Genomic DNA, 17,318 nt, shown 5'->3' on the forward strand with positions numbered 1-17,318 from the left:
TAGTCGAGTTTTAGGGACTAAAACTCTTGAAACAAGGTGAAGGAGGAGCACTGTCTTTGATCCGATTTTCTTGTGGATCATTATTGGAGGGTGAACACTTTGGTGCTTGATGGAAAGTTTTGCTGAAATTTGGATTAGTGCTATAGGTATTCTTCTTATCTAAGTTTAATTTAATTATGCTTTGATTGTTATAGTCAAGGGTTCTTGGGCATTAGGGTTTTGATGCGTTAGGTGTTTTGAATAAAAATTGTAAACACTTGGCCCTTCCACTGCACCACTGAAACCCAACAATTTTGCCATAGACATCTCTTCAGCAAGCATGTGGTGCCTCCACTGAAAATTCTGATTAGGTCCAACCATTAACATGACTACACCAAGTGCATCCAATGAATGAATGTCCAGACTCAAGTGTGGTTCGACCAACCTGAGCATTGATCTGAAGGGCACAACAAGATGGTCATATGATGAATGATAATTTCAATACCTAATAGACATCAGGCGTGTGGCACCTTCAATATCTATTTAGAATATTGGACTCAATATCATGCACCTTAGTGGAAGGCTATGATTTACTTATCCTCGTAACTAACTCATTGTAAGGACCTAATAATTTAGAAGATTTGGTTTAATTATTTAAAAAATAATTGATCGGTGAGTCTTAAATCCTCCCACTGATTTTATCAAGTTACAAAAAGGACTAGACAAGCTGGTCCATTAGACTGACGAGTCAAAATTCTCCCACTGATTTCATCAAGTCATGAAGAGGACTCAAGACAAACTGATCCAAGGGCACCTGCATCAGTCAAACTGATTTTATAATTTGAGAATGAGAGAAGTGATTGACCAGCAGTCAAAAATCCTCCCACTGACTGTACCAAATCATTGAATTGGACTAAAGACATGCCTGATCTAGAGACACCTAAATCAGTCACATTGATTTATCTTAGTAGCATGGGTCAGCTCAAATCAATTTGTGACATAATTAAAATATAATCTATTAAATTGATCAGGTAAGTAAGATTGGTAGGAAGATCTACCTCGGCTTACCTTAGACACCATCAAAATGATTAGGTACGCAAACTGCCAATTAAAAATCATCGATCATATTGCCACATAATATTGCCAAACTTACCTTAGATACTAATTGGTTGATTAGTTTCGATTCAATCAACCAAAAGACTCAAGCTAAACTATTTAACTACGATCTGATCTATTTAGTATAGTCAAAAATACGGACTTGATCAAGCTACAACTATTGAGATCGATCTTGAAAAAATTTTGACCTAATCTAACTCAACTCTTGATTAGATTTAATCAATTTCTCTAATTTATCCATATTTATTTCTAACCTAGGTCTAAGCCAGTTAGAAAATTTGATTTGTGCTGACCTATTGCCCATATATTTATGAGGTGTCTTAAGATCTTCAATTCTCAAAGTCGGCTCGATTTCTTGAGTGAGTCAGCTCGAATGCATTGGGCTGGTTTTTCTTGTGCCAAATCTCTCCAAACTCAATTTCTCTTGACTCAAATGATCTTCAATTGTGTTAAGAGTCTCTGAATAGCTTTTTCCTTTTAGAAAAATATTTTTTGATAAACTTTAAAAAATATTAATATCGAAATATGCACTAATATTTTGTAATCATCAAAATCATTCCTAGGGACAACATGAGACCAGCAATCAGAGCTATATATTCTGCCTCATTGTTGGTAGTCAGGAATTCAAAGCGCAGAGCATATCCTGCCACATCTCCTTCAGGATTGGTTAAAATGAGTCTAACCCCTGTTCCTGATGCATTTGATGAGCCATCGATATGCAGTGTCCACAACTCCTAAGGGTCAGATCCTGCATCTACCTCCTCACTTCTCAAGCTTTCCCTAGCTTTTGAGCCTTCTCCATCCTGTGAGCTCTGTCCATTCGGAATGGTGCATTTCAAAATGAAATCCGTCCGTACTTGGACTTTGATGGAAGGCCTCGGACGAGATTGCACATCCAACTCAGCAAGTTCAAAAGCCCACTTTGACGTGTTCAGGCTTGAATAACTATCTTGTGTAGGTAAAGATAAAGGTTGGAGTGCAAGAAATAAAAAAAAAATCTTTGAAATCTGATTGATAAGAAAATCGTCACAATCAGATCACAAAGGAGTAAAACGCCACACTCAAGAAAAGAAAAATATGACTGATAAGTTCTAAGATTTGTAATTCATCACTAACACACAAAGATTAGATGAGAGAATTCAGCAACACTCATTCTCATTCATTGAAGTCTAAATAAAATATACAGATTATCTTCCTTTATGAAGATATGAGAGGGAACATAACGCAAATTTAGTAAATGAAAGGGAATAATAGAATTTTGTTATTATAGAAACGATGGTGGCTATATCTTGCTACTATGAAAATGATAGTAAATGCATCTTGCTACAAAAAAAATGATGATGGCTACATCTTGCTATTAAGAAAATCATGCTGGCTGCATCTTGCTATTAAGAAAATTATGATGGTTGTATCTTACTACAAAGAAAATGATGGTGGCTATATCTTACTACAAAAGAAATGATAGTGGCTGCATCTTACTATTAAGGTTGCATCTTACTATAAAAGAAATGATGGTGGCTGCTAAATGATGAATTAGAAAAAAATTAGATAAAAAAATATAAAAAATATCAGTAAATTAGACAACAACTTAAGGATAGGAGATCAAACTAGTAAAGAAAAAATAAATAATCTCTATAAGTTAGAAGACTTCGGTTATCAATTCGGACCCCAACCAGATAAATTCTATACAAAGAAATATAAAAATTTCAAAAGAAAGTTTGATAAAAGAGTTCGAAAGATCCTTAAAAAGAAGAAAGCAAAATCTTTCGAGGTTATAAATAAGTATTACTAGATTATTAACAAAAATATATAGAAAAATATCTAACCCTTAGTAATAGTCAAGTCAATGCACTGTAAGATGGCTGAATATATATTTGGAAGCTATAGGGACCACAGAATTACCTAGACTCATTAATCCAATACTTATCCATCAAGAGAAATTCTTACGCACTTCAACCTATGTTCCTGAATATAAATGATGTATGAAAAAAATAAAATAATGAGAAAAGGAGTTAAAAGAAATCTATACTCAAGAGATAATCTATTACTAATCTGCATCCAATTTTTACTTATTCCAACCATTCCACCCTATCACTTAAGAAAAAAAATAGGAAAACATTACAAATTGCAAAAACATGTTATCAACAAGACAATAAAAGCTTCTTGGATGAATTTGTAATAATTAACTGACCATAATAGGATATCAATAAAAGCTAGGATCTTTTAACTTACAAACAGAACCTAATGGAATTTATTATTACCTAACATAAAAGAAAAAATGTTAATAAATAGAATCTTTCTTGTTTATTTAAGAATCCAAAGCCTCAAAACAACAACAAAAAAAAAAAAAAACCAAAAGAGGAGATGAGATGATCATATGTGAAAACCGAACCTAGAAGAAAAAATGAAATTTGTGAAATAAATATAAAACACCAAAAAGGAGTGCCAAAGATTAATCATGAATGAATCACATGAGGCTGCTTTACTGTAAAATGACTAAATGGTTATTACTCATCCTTGCCAAATAGAAACATATATACAAGAAAAAAAAAACACCATCAAAAAGTACCAAAACATCCCAATTTCTATCTGTATGCTTGTTAGAGCATGCAAAACTAGCTTAAAAGGCAATATAATGTTATATTATAATAAGATTTCCATAAAAGTTACCTATATATCTTTAGTCCGTGGATAAGCATGCGACGAAAAAAATCATAAAGCTTGAAAAGCTAATCCTATTCAAAGTTAGAGCTTGTCAAAAAATAAATAACAATTATATTTTGGATCTTAGAGTTCACAAACTGCAGATGTGAACTCTAGAATACTTCCATCTTTACTAGAAAGCATGTCAAATTTGCTAAACAACCTGCTCCTACCTAGAAGCTAGATCAGAAAATTTAGTCAAGAATTCCTTATTTATAGCAACTAAACCCATTGAGAAAATAAGGCTCAGCTCATGGAGTACCATATGAGACTGTCAACTAAATGAAATGTGCCCCATATTTTAGAAGCTAAAAAACTCTACAAACATGCTGGATTCCATATAGAGGCACTGAGACCTGCCTTCTACAAGACATCCCTAGATCTTATTCTCTGACAATAGAAAGCACTACCTTTCACATGTCTAAGGGCATTTACATGATCTGAATGTCCATGGTGAGCAGAAGTATCAAACATGGCATGTGTTGTCTTTCATTTCAAACAAGAAGATCAGATGACCTTATGCAATCCAGACAATTGTTCCAGCAAAATAACACCAAGACCTAGGCCACGTGTGCAAATGCTTAATTCTGCCAAACACCCAAAACTAAAACTTTGTATCAATAACAGTGCAATTGTCTTTCATTTCAAACATGGATTGGAACCTTTCTAAGGTTCTTACCATTTAATATTATTAATTTCAAAGCATAAACTATTAGAGAAGATATCTACAAAGGGGAATAGGGGAAGCAGGGCACCTTAACTCTTTTCTAGCAATTCCATAGGAACCAGGGCAGATTGACAGATGATGAAGGTCTCTAATTTATTTTTTGGTTTATGCTTTTTATAAATTCTAAAATTATCATAAGATGGGATAATAGGTTGGAGGATTGGAGATTTTGCAGTGCTTGGGTCTCCTTGCATTTGCAAACCTCCGTGCATAAAAATTGACAATAGAAGAAGAAAAGAAAACATCAAAATTTACAAAACCCAAATCAAAGCATTGAAATCAAGAATAAAAGAAGGAAAAAAAAACATTGAAAACCCATCATCCAGTAGCCTTTCCCCTCCAATGAAGGGTGTGAAAGAGGATTTGCTGGATGAAGGAACCTTTCTCCAATGGCGTTTCACCTCCGCTCCTACCGAATTCATCAAAGAAATCACTAAAAAATCAGGAAAAAATCTTGATGAGAAACTCACGAGGGGTGTGGTGTCACCAATAGGCAAGCACCTTCAAGAGGGTTGCAGCTGCTAGCGATCATCCACCTGCACGATGGGTACGGCTACCGGCGCTCAATCTCCTTCACGATGGGTTGCCAGCAAGATGCCTCTTCAAGCTAGGGTTTTTTTATTTTAAGAAAATGGATGGAAAGAAGATGTGATATGGTGATATGGTGCTGGTTTTAATCGCAGGAAAAGCTGTTCGACGGGCCACATTGGTGCCAACAAAAAAAAGCGCATTTCCATCGCTTTATGCCTACGGTCCATTGAAAAAAGATTTTCTTCCCCACGATTATCCCTCGTCCATCGAAAATTGTGATTCTTTTTGGATAGGCAAAAAATTATGCCTTTCATAGCCAGCATTTTTATTTTATGTTGACAAAACAACATAATTCTCATTTATTGACTAATCAAATAGTAATTCTATGAATTTACATCCAACATTTTTATCATACATATGGTGTAAAATATAATTTTTTAATATTTTTTTAGAAATATGATTAAATTAATATCACTGTAAAATTTATATGCGGTATTTTATCAAAAATGTGGAGAAAAAAATAAGTTTTTAATATTTTTTCAAAAATATAGCTAAACTAATATCATGGAAAATAAAATTTCTTGTAGTGGTTAGATTTGAATTGTAATTTTGATTAGATCAGATTTGACAACCTTTTTAAATTTAATTCGAATTGGATCTGAATCGAATTCGAATCAAACTAAATTTAAAACCCAGACAATTTAGAAAGCTAGAAGCCCAATTTAACTGGGCTTCTCTTTTTTATTTCATGCAGGAAAGGAGAGGGCATGTGTGAAGTCACGCACCCCTTATTTTCTTACGTGTAAAGATAAGGATGGTGCCCCACTTCTTTGGGACTCTCTCCCATCTATTTTTTTATTTATATTTGAATTTGATTCAAATAGCGATAATCTATATCTAAAAATTAGTGTGGAATTAAAGAAAAACAGGGATCACACCCCATATTTTTGTGCGACAAAATATTGAGAAGGGATCGGCATGCGCAATTTTTCTTGCGTGAGATCTTTCTTACTGCACATCCTTCTTATCTTTTTTTTCTTACATCTCTATGTCTCATATTCACATCAAATTAGAAGAGATCTTATCTGATTAAGGTGTGAGATTTGTGAGGTTTTTGTAAGACAAATAAAAGGAAGGGACTTTGGATGTGCTGTATATTTTTTTATGTGTGTAAGGTTTCTTCCTTGCCACTAACTCCATCTTGATACCTCCTCCTCTCCTTCTATGTCCATGCCATATCTCCTCCATAGATCAGATCTAGAGAGAGATAGGAAGAGAAGAAGAAGGGTTCTTCTTTCTCTTCTTGGCATCCTGAAGAGATCCTGATAGATATGTGCGAAAGGGTTCGCACAGCCTTTATCTTCTTCAAGATTTAGAAGAAGAGAATCAAATCCAAGTTGAGGAGTGAGGCCTACAAGGTGCTAGTATACCGATGATCTCGATACTTTGATAAAACATCTTTGTATGGGTACCAGCAGAGGTCGGATACTTGTGTGACTTAAATGCAAACTCGAGACATCTGCAAGATCCGATCAGGTATGGAGATTTGATCTCTTGTTCATTCTTTTTTTTTATTTTAGATTTCAGATTCATGGTGTCATGTTCGTATGAAGATCCTCACATGATTTATAGATGAGATCTGGTACATTTTAAATTAAAAATATTTTGAATTAATTTACTTCCGTTGCACTTACATAAATTTGATTTATGAAAAGTTTTTAAAACTAGACGTACAAAACCATCACACATTCTAATAATGGTATCAGAGTTAGGTTTTGATATGAACACATATTATTTCAGATCTAAAATCTAATTTGTAGAAAATTATTCTGAAGACTAGTTAATGGTTGACATTGTTTTAACAAATAGTTATCCAAGAATGATGTAGAATATTGATTAATGCTAGATCTAAAAATTTCTGCATGCGGTAATGTGATTACAAAATTATTTCAGATCTAAAATTATTTTAGATCTGAAATAAATCATGAGTGGTTCAGATCTGAAATTAATTTCAGATCTGAATACATTAATTAGGATTTGGGTTGGATCTAAATTTTGTTGTAGAATTTAATTCATATATATGATTGCATGCATAGATTCATAGATCTGAATTTTAATCGATTGAGATAATCACTATGGCCATCCGGCCACAAGAGGAAGTAGCGATTAAAATCTCTTTTTTATCCATTCGATGTACTCTCTTATGACATATAGGAGTACCACTTATGATGTTTTTCATGAAGATGAACAGCGAATGAAAAATTATATGTGATACATATTTAGATTTAGATCTATTTATGCATGTATTGGATATATATTTTTATTAGTTTTAGATCAGAAAAATGATATATATATATATATATGATATATAGTTTTTGGCAAATAATCTGAAAATTAATTCCTACAAAATCCTAAATCCAAAATCTTAGGTTCTGTTTGCATGAAATCTTAAAACTATGGCTAGCATGCCTGTGGAGTCGACTCAATTCTTATTCGAGTTGACTCGAGTCATTGACGAGTCAACTTATTTTTGTTGGAGTCGACTCGAGACCTTGATGGGTCGGCTCATTTGCAGATGAGCTGACTCAATTTTGCGGACTGTGTTCTATAGATTTCTATTTGTCACAGGTGAGCCGACTCAGTCTCAGAGTTGAGCTGACTTATTGTGACGAGTCGACTCAAGATCTAGGGCGAGTCGACTCAGTTTTGCAGATAAAAAATTGTATGAGATATAATTTAAATTAGTTTAGATTAGAAATTATTTTGACATCTAAACTAAACCCATGTTCATAATGCACTTAATTGAGAATTAAGATTTGAAATTAAAAGATCTAAAATTATGAATTTAAAATCTAAATTTTATTGCATAAAATATGAGATTTGGGTATGGGTTGAACAAATTAGGTCTAGTGACTTGACTACAATTAGGGTCAGTGATTAGATCAGATTAGAATCCTTTTCGATTTGAGCAGTTAATCGAACCTAATCAATCATTAATCAGGAATAGGTCAAAAAGGCTCAAAATCGAGTTTAGCTGTAGTTGGTCATATCAATTTATATTTTGATGTAAATTAATTGACTCAAGACTAAATTTGGCTCAATAGATCGAGTCTAATTAATTAGATTGGTCTATTCGATTCTGATTGATCAATTGATGTCTAAGATAAGTTTGGCATTTTGATCAATGATTTTTAATTAGGAGCATTCTTACTTGACCAATTCGTTGGTGTCTAAGGCAAGCATTGGCATACCCTTCCATCGATTTCACTTGGCCAATTTGGTTGATTATGAATTGAATAAGATTGCTTGGTCATTCGTGTTCACTCATGCTGACTAAGTTAGCTAGATATGAGATTGTACTGACCTAAACCTGATCAGTCAAACATCAAATATGTTTTTTTAGAAGAGACCTAAATCTAAATTTTCTCATTAAATATTAAGGCTAGAGGTCTTCTACTGTTGTAGAGATACGGATGTCTTTTTTGATGTTGATCATTCTCGATTGGTCATAGTGGTTCAATTGTATCGAAAAGACACAACCACTCTATTGGCATTAGATGCCTTGGGATAAAGATGAGATTGGGCTCAATCACTATTAAGTGAGAGATCCAATGATGGTTTTGTACCTGCTGGTGAACGGTGGATCGGGCTTAACTAAAAAGTACGGTTAATAACTGTTAGATAAGTCCACATGACTTAGAGACCAAATTACTGCAATATGCTTAGAGAAGCATCTGGACAAAGAGTTGTCCACGTATTGCTGTCCATATTATCAATAACAGTTAGGTGACGTGTATGGCATTGGTAGGACCACAGCACCCACTAGAAACTTAATTATCGCATATATGTTTCCGTTTTTCTATCCAAGTAGTGTGAGAGACTCAAAAAAATAGTGGAAGTTTTTGTTTATTTTTAAAATTTTTAGAATAAATATTTACAAGTACAGTCATCTAATTAGAATCTTTGCTCTCTACATTTTATTGTGTCAGCTTTTAACCCTCTAGCTTGAATCCTATATATCAACCGTTTAATCGAAACCAATTACATACTCTGGCTCAGAAATTTAAGAATAGTTCTTGATTTTTAAAAAATTAAGCCATGTTCTTAATCAGTTTATCCCTATATTATCAGTTTGTTCAATTCATAGCCAACAAGCTATACTTGACAAATGACTGAACAATGACAATAAAGTTAGATGTTATAAATTAGAGTCCATGTTGATGAACTCCAATAAGTACAAAAGGACATACAAACTGCCAACGACATGTTGACTCATCTACAATAGTTGTGAGGTGATCAGAGTCACATAGTATATGAGATGCATGATGCGTAGTTTGTCTATGATCACTGTTTAACAATGATCAAATATATTAAGAAACTTGAGAAGCTCAACATGACCATACATAAGGAATTGTTAGTAGATTTGATCCTATAATTTCTTCCTATTTTATATGAATAATTTATGAAACTACCATATGAATAAACATTATAGCATCTTCTATGAATTAGTCAATATGTTGGTAACTAAGGGATCTTGAAAAGTTCAAAGGTACATATCTGTAAAGCCTGAAGAAATAAGGACATGCTTTTGGAAGGTATGTAGAATTGCTCAAAACTGATCTTACGGTTTCCTCTTCTCTTAGTTGAGTATTAGACTCATGTTTATTTATGCACTTCACTATAGGGTCTAAGAGAATGTAGAGGGCTGAGGGAAGGTGAAATAACCTTTTCAGTCGGTAATGGAGCAAGAGTTGCACTGTGGCTGTAGGCACTTGACCTCTATGACTACCATTTAGATTTAGTTCTCTATCATTTGCATGATAATGTATTTGTAAACTTTTTGAGTAGACAATAAATGCCATTAGGTCGAGAGGTCCAGAGATCAAACAAACCTGAAGTATATATATATATATATATATGTGTGTGTGTGTGTGTGTGTGTGTGTGTGTGTGTGTGTGTGTGTGATACTTAAAGCTAGATTATATAGGAGAAAAAATGATTTACCGACTGAAGATATATGGGCCTTTGGGCTCATTGACTGTTAAGTCAATCTAGTCTATGAATCATATCTTTAAGGATAAATAACCAAACTGCCTTTTATCGGACAAGAGGATAAGACTGCTAAGATACTTATCCTGGTACATATTTGATGTGTATGGCCTATTTGATGAGCCAGACAAGAGAGGTTATCTCTATTTCATTATCTTTACTAATGATCAGTCATGGTTTGGATATACGTATGAGATATAAGTCTGAAGCTTTTGAAAAGTTCAAATAATTCAGAAGTGAAATAGAGAAATAAATTAAAAAAATTTTAAAGATACTTCGATCAGATCGATGATTCAATATCAAATACAGAATTTCTCGATTTTATCAAGAAAAATGGCATAATTTCATGATGGAATTCTCCTTGTACACCTCAGTTCAATGGGGTATCTGAAAGGAAGAATGGCACTATATGAGATATGATCTAGTCTATCAGGAACATCATTGATTTAACCTTTATTTCTTTAAGGACATGCTTGACTTTCTCAATTAGATTTATTTTAAATCTATTCCTACCACACCATATGAGATATAGCATGACGAATAAGTTAGAGACTAGGTCTATAAGAGCTTATTCCATGGGAATTCTAAATAGTTTAGGATACCACTTTATCTTTCCAAAAGATCATAATGTGATTGTGAGCTATCATGTCATCTTCTTGAAAAATAATTTATTCAGGATAGAGACAGTGGGAGGATAAGCTCGAAGAAAGAGTTTCTAAAGAGCAACGAGTTATAAGATCTGTAGAACCTATTCATGATGAGTCAGTACATGTAGTACCTCCTCCATCTCGTAGATTTAGTAGGATCTCCCATCCTTCTAAAAGGTACTTGGTATTCTTACAGAAGATTCAGAGAAAGTATTTCTCATGGGAGATAGGGAACATAGAGATGATCCTAAAAATTATAATGAGAAGATGTTGGACATCAATCCCGAGAGATGGATGTATAGATAGCCCTCCTAAATGGATGTCTTGGAATATCTCGTGCTAGAGATCATACTATGAAGATCCATTCATGGATTTAAGCAAATATCTCAGAGTTGAAATAGTTGTTTCAATGATATGATCAAATTATTTGATTTTATCAAAAATAAAAAGGAATCACGTGTTTACATGAAGGTCAGTAGGAGTGTCCTATGTTGACATCGGTTAAAATATGGTTACATATAGAATTTTCATCAAAGACCTAGGGCAAGTATCCTATATTCTGAAAATAAAGGTCTATAGAGATAGACCTAAAAGGATGTTTGGGTTTTCACAGACAAATACATAGAAGAGGTGCTGAAAAGGCTCAACATAGAAATCTTCAAGAGGAGTTTGTTATAAAGAAAAAAATCATCCGATCTGATCAGATCGTCAGGATGCATCTGAAAAATTTTTCTATAATAAGCTAATATAAATTTTATATTATCCTATATGCAGTGGAATAGGGATCAAATCTCCAGGAGGTTGCTCGAATCTAATACCTCGTGAGGTTTGAAAGCACAGACCCTTACATGCACACCAAGAGAAAGATGGCATCAAGAAAACAATGCCTCCCTTTTTCTCACATAGTTTGTTTTAGTTTTGTCGCACAAAAAAAAAACTCTCCTCAATCGATGGTTATTTGCTCCCCTTTAATATATGTTAACACCTTATCTGGTCATGTCCTAAATTAGTTAGGACATTAGTCCAAATTTGATTTGAACTAAACCTTATCCAAGTAAGAAACCCAACATAAAAAGGAGAACAATCTGCGCACGCCCAGGACCTTCACGCGTGCACTTCTTGGGCAAAAATTTTTTAGTGCCTCCTCCCTTATTTGGTCGGCCATACATATGAGAGAATTTCTAAGATCTTGGACTCTTGGGATCTAATCCAAATTAGGTCCAATCTGAGTCTAATTCGAACCTGATTCGAATTAGATTCAAACCAAACTTGAAGAGGTTGTCAATCCTAATCTAATTAGAATTTTGATCCAAGTCTAACTTAAATTTTTAATCTAATTCAAGCCTAATTAAATCAGATCTAATCTAAAATTAATTATAATATAAATTTAATCTCTCATAAATCTTTTGGATCATTGTTCAAATTATTATCATCTCCAAAATTAAACCTGTACCTCATGTCCAGTGCTAGTTAGATATAGATAACTTTTTAATCCCATATAACTTCTAACTTAATTTTTAAATAAGCTAATCTATTTATTCAATCAAGTCACATACTTTTAAATTGAACGTATAGACTTAGACCAATTGTTTCCTACTTTATCTAATTTTTATACATGACTCTATAGGTTCGAACACTAAGCCAATAGTATAAGAACTATTTTCTGTACTAATCAAAGTTACAATCTAGTAATGGTTCTCAATGTCTGGATAGCTCGAATATTTGCAAGGTAACACTCAAAAATTTTGAAATATGATTACCACATAATTCATTCCTTTAACCCTGAATGCCCAGGACAACCTAAGATTTAATTGTCAATCTTGGATTAGTCATCCATATTGTATTTCAATCTTTTTCAAATTCTGTCACCTATCACATGGATTATCCTGATCAAAGTCTTACTCAATTAAAATATAGGGATGCATCAACTTTTGAAATGTGGAGGGATCAATCTCATCTTGATCCACACACCAACTATCATAAGTACTTGATTGTGTCTAAAAATCTTCCATCATTGAATTAAAAATTCAGATGGTCTGACATCAAAACACAGTGAGTTGCTTGTAAGTCACCGTGGTGATCTCAGGTCAGAAAAATATTTATGTCCATATTCTTCGCGAGCTACTCTTGACAGCAGTGCACTCTACAGGTGAGTCATTTATTCCGTGATGATGTACTCCTACATCTCACTGGTATGCCATATCAGTGTCTCCATACTCTTTGATTATGAGGACAACCAACCTATATGACACACAACAACCTACATCTATCTACTTGGTAAGATGACCAAGTCATCTTTAAAGAAAAAGGTGAACAAGAATATGATGTTTTAGGTCTAACACATGGTGATGTTTGTGGATCCATAAACATAGCTGCCAGTGGAGGATACTATTACTTTATTATATTTACAGACGATCTATCAAGGTATGGGTTTGTTTACCTTATGAAGTATAAATCCGAATTATTTGAAATGTTCAAACGATTCCATAGTGAAGTAAAAAAATAGATTGGAAAGAGTATTAAAACTCTTCGATTACATCGAGAAGATGAATATTTCATCAATGATTTTCTGACATATGTAGAGGAGAATGAGATTCTCTCTCAGTGGATCCCTCCTGGAACACCACAATATAATAGTGTTTGAAAAAAAAATCAAACCTTGTTAGACATGATTCGATCCATAATGGACTTTGCAAATCTGCTAATCTCCTTTTGGGAATATGCTCTTGAAACCACCTATTATATTCTGAATAAGATTCCAAACAAATCTATCGATAAAACTCCATATGAGATATGGACTGAGCGTAGGTCGGTGCTCTCACACCTTCGAGTTTGGGGTTATCCAGCTTATGTCAAGCGTTTAAAGATAGATAAGCTTGGATCAAAGTCTGATAAATACTTGTTCGTAGGATATCCAAAGAAAATTAAAGGGTACTATTTCTATCTTGCTGAAGAATAAAAGGTGTTCGTAACCAACAGGGTAGTCTTTTTGAAAAAGGAGTTTCCTGAAGAAGGAGCTAGTGCCAATAAAATTAAACTTGGTAAAGTTCATGAGGCAGAAGAATCAGCACACACAGAATCGGATTTGATTGAAAAATCAAATCTGGATCTTGTAGAGGCACTATTAAGGAGATCCAATAGAGTACCGCATCAACCGTACAGATACTATAATTTTTTAGTTCGAGATAGTGATCCTATCGAACTCGATAAAAATGATGATGATTCAATCATCTATATAGAGACCATGCAAAAGCCCGACTCCTAGAAGTGGCTTGAGGCCATGAAATCTAAGATGGAGTTCATGGAGATCAATGGTGCATGGACACTAGTTGATCCATCCGAAGAGATAAAACCCATAGGGTGCAAGTGAATTTTTAAAAGGAAAAGAGGAGCGGACGTGAAGGTGGAGATCTATAAAGTCCGTCTAGTTGCCAAGGGTTACTGTCAATATTATGGTATCGACTATGACGAGATGTTCTCACTTGTGGTAATGCTCAAGTCCATTCAAATTATGCTTGCGATAGCAGCATACTTAGATTATGAGATCTGATAAATAGATGTTAAAATTACTTTCCTAAATGAGAAACTAGAAGAAAAGGTGTATATGATACAACCTGAAGGATTCACATTCACAGACAAATCTAAGGTGTGCAAACTAAATAGGTCCATCTATGGACTGAAGCAGGCATCTAGGAGTTGGAACATGCATGTTGATAAAATGATCAAAATGTATGGATTCGTTAAGAACAGAGAAGAGCCTTGCATCTACAAGTGGGCTAACAATTCTGTAGTCATCTTTCTTATGCTGTTTGTAGATGACATACTGTTAATAGAAAATGACATCCCATCTTTGTAAAGTATGGAGCTGTGGCTCTCATCACAGTTCTCCATAAAAAATTTGAGAGAAGCATCCTACATCCTAGGGATGAAGATCTATAGATAGATCTAGAAGGTTGCTTAGATTGTTCCAATCCACGCACATCGATACTATGTTGAAATGATTCAACATGAAGAATTCTAAGAAAGACTATCTTCCAATAGGTCATGGGATTACTCTCTTAAAGAATGATTGTTTGACAACGTCTCAGGAGAGAGAGCATATGAGTAGGATCCCAGATGCTTCGACAATGGAGTCTATCATGTATACTATGATATGTACGAGACTAGATATGGCCTATTCACTAGGGGTAGTAAATAGATATCAGTCTGATCTAAGTGAAAATCATTGGAAGGTTGTGAAGACAATCCTTAAGTATTTAAGAAATACTAAGGACCAATGGCTTATCTATGGGGATACTGACTTGAAACTTATGGGATATACTGATTCTAATTTTCAGTCTGACCATGATGACAACAGAAGTATATTGAGGTATGTATTTATCTTAAATGGAAGAACAATTTATTGGAAGAGTTCTAAGCAACATACTATGGCCGATTCTGTATGTGAAGTAGAATACATTACTGCATTCGATGCTACAAAGAAGGAGGTGTGGTTGCGAAAGTTTATCACTGAGCTGGGAGTTATACCCTTTGTTGATGGCCATATTTTGCTATATTGTGACAGCACTGAAGCCATAGCTTAAGCAAAAGAATCAAAGTCACACTAGCATACCAAGTATATTCTACGTCGTTATTATCTTGTACGTAAGATCGTGGATCGAGATAATATCGAGCTTCAGAAGATCGATAGAAAGGAGAACATAGCCGATCCCTTCACTAAAGCTCTTGAGATCAAAAAGTTTGATGATCATAAGTAGAACATGGGTATAAGATACTACCTTAATTGACTTTAGTTCAAGTGAGAGTTGTTAGAAAATATATCCTAAAATCAAATATTTAGATGATTGTACTTATTCTGTAATATATATATGAATTATTAATCAATGAATAAAAATTATTCTGATATTTTTTATTACAAAGTTATATCTTTCTTACTAGAACTCTTGTATTGCGATGAAATCTTTAGAACTATGAAATAATCGATTCCAAGAGAAGATCTCTTAGTTGGAATCTTGATGGATTTACTGAATTTTAAATGGATAATTGTTGGGTATAAAATATCCTCAACCGAAGTTCTTAACAGGATTGACCCTCCCAAGACTCCTCCGGCTTTCGACCGCAGATGGTATCTCCCCGGACTTCTCCAACAGTCGGATTCCCACAACGCTGACTGAATTCTCCCGACGGACAAACTTCCACTGCACCACCCGAGCTCCTTCAACATGAGTTCCCCCAGTTATCTATTAAATCACCCTAAGCGCTCACTAAGCTCCACCGCCAGCCGACTTTCTACGACTATCAGCTGCTCCCCGAATCCCTTCCAGACTTCTTCCAGCCAGGTTCAACTCCAATCTGAACTACCCCGAACTTCGCCAACGGCTGAACTTCTCCAACGATAGATTCCTACAACTACCAGATTTCAGCCCGGACTCCTACGGGAGCCGGATCTCGTCCCCGATCTCGACTACGGAAAGGCTTCGCCCAGACTCCTATGGGAGCCGGGCTCCGTCCTCGACCCCGATTGTTGGTAAACTTCGTTCGGACTCCTAAGGGAGCCGGACTTCATCCCTGACTTTGATTACAGGTAGACTCAGCCCGGACTCCTACGGGAGTCGGATCTCATCCCCGACCTCGACTGCGGAAAGGCCTCACCCGGACTCCTATGGGAGCTGGGCTCCACCCATGACTTCGCTTACAGATAAACTTCGTCCGGACTACTAAGGGAGCCGGACTCCTAAGGGAGCCGGACTTCGCCCCTGACTTTAATTGCAGATAGACTTCGCCCAGACTCCTACGAGAGCCAGACCTCGTGTCCGATTCCGACTATGGGAAGACTCTATCCAGACTCCTACGGGAGCCGGATCTCGTTCCCGACCTCGATTGCGGAAAGGCTTTGTCGGACTCCTATGGAAGCCGGGCTCCATCCTCGACTCTGATTGCTGGTAAACTTCGTCTGGACTCCTAAGGGAGCTGAACTTCGCCCCTGACTTTGATTACAGGTAGACTTCACCCGGGCTCCTACGGGAGCCAGATCTCGTCCCCAGCTCCAGTTGCAGGTAGACTTCGCCCGGGCTCCTACGGGAGCAGATCTCGTCTTTAGCTCCAGCTGCGGGAAGACTTTGCCCAGGCTCCTACGAGAGCCGGGCCTCGTTCCCAATTTCGGCTGCATAAGGACTTCGCCCGGACTCCTACGGGAGCCGGGCTCCACCCACGACTTCGCTTACAGGAAGACTCCGCCCGGACTCCTACGGGAGCCGGACTTCACCCCCGACTTTGACTGAAGGAAGACTCCATCCGAACTCCTACGAGAGCCAGACTCCGAGCTCCTCTCAGACGGGTGGCTAGCCACCTCTCTCCGCCAGACACCCCAGTCGAACTCCGGTCGATAAGCCTGGACCCCCTGGCAGGTCACAATAACGACCACAGCACTGCTCCACTTCCTGCGACGGATTCCATGCGGCTCCATCACTCCCTGGCAGGCCGCAATAATGGCCACGATCCTGCTCCACTTCCTATGATGGATACCGCGCGATTCTTCCATTCTCTGGTAAGCCGCGACAACGGAC

The 17,318-nt window shown here is 35.9% G+C and overlaps 1 long non-coding RNA gene across 1 annotated transcript; it reads right to left on the minus strand.

Moving 5' to 3' along the window:
- Positions 1-2,233: 2,233 nt before the first annotated feature.
- On the minus strand, positions 2,234-5,287 carry LOC105033281 (uncharacterized). The gene is made up of 2 exons (XR_012137235.1): positions 5,027-5,287; positions 2,234-4,934 (listed from the first exon to the last, which is right to left on the minus strand). It is a non-coding gene; the product is annotated as an uncharacterized lncRNA (long non-coding RNA).
- Between the last annotated feature and the right edge of the window lie 12,031 nt (positions 5,288-17,318).

Source organism: Elaeis guineensis, chromosome 15, assembly GCF_000442705.2.
Source record: "Elaeis guineensis isolate ETL-2024a chromosome 15, EG11, whole genome shotgun sequence".
NCBI lineage: Eukaryota > Viridiplantae > Streptophyta > Magnoliopsida > Arecales > Arecaceae > Elaeis > Elaeis guineensis.